Source organism: Plasmopara halstedii, assembly GCF_900000015.1.
Source record: "Plasmopara halstedii genome assembly, contig: Scaffold_1651, whole genome shotgun sequence".
Lineage (NCBI taxonomy): Eukaryota > Oomycota > Peronosporomycetes > Peronosporales > Peronosporaceae > Plasmopara > Plasmopara halstedii.
The window spans coordinates 872,054-873,006 of record NW_020188562.1 but is presented as its reverse complement, the minus strand read 5'-3'; positions in this window follow the sequence as shown (position 1 = coordinate 873,006).

The window sequence follows — 953 nt, the reverse complement described above, 5'->3', positions numbered from 1 at the left end:
TGAACGATACGCCACTTGCCGTTCGGCTTCCGAACACAAAACGTGGATGTCGAATGGGGAGACTTACTCTCACGCACCATCCCTGCGTCGAGCTTCGCACGGATAAAGGAGTCAATGACGTCGCATAGCTCCTTAGGCAGGGGCCATTGGCGTGTCACGCAGTATTTGGCTCCCGGAACCAGGTCAATCTCATGACGTACACCTCAGTCCAGAGGTAGGACCGAAGGCGGTTCTTTGGAGACGACGTCTTGAAATTCCTTTACCAAAGAATAGTACGGATCCAAGGGATTTCGTAGGGTCGACGATCCACTCCGTGTGTTCAGCACTCTCTTGGTGTCCTCCAAGACAGCTTCATCTAGAAGCGATGACGAGTTTATCTCCTCGTCCGGTCGTACAATGATCACTTCGGCCAAATCGCCTGCCTTCAAGGCACTGCCAAACTCTTTAAGGGACATCTCAACCAGCTGAAGAAGAGCATCTACTGCAGGCGTCGCCTCGAGGCGGACGTCGCCATCCTTCTCCCCCGTCATACCGTTGACGAGGGTGTATAATTGTGTACTGTTGTCTACGGTCGACACACCCTGGATCAGGGTCGACGCCCGGCGTCTTGCAGCCGTCGCCGTCGCCTCTGTACAGAGGTTCTATGTCTCGGTGAGACCTGGGTGAGCACGCACGCCGCGTCTGTCACCCGCACTTCCTGCTCCTCTGGAGCTCCGATGTTATCTACAACATTCGACGAAGAACTGCTAAACCCGCAGTCTTCGTCCAGTGGATACCGTGCCACTCCACGCGTATCTGAAGGGCCGTACCCAAGACTCATCGGACTCTGTCTAACAACGCCATCAATGGCATGCAGCGACTGCTTCGCAACGAGAACAGTGCTCAGTGGTTTTCGTGCCACTCCACGCGCATCTTGAGGGCCTCGCCCTCGTTGCCTCGACCCTTGGCCGACC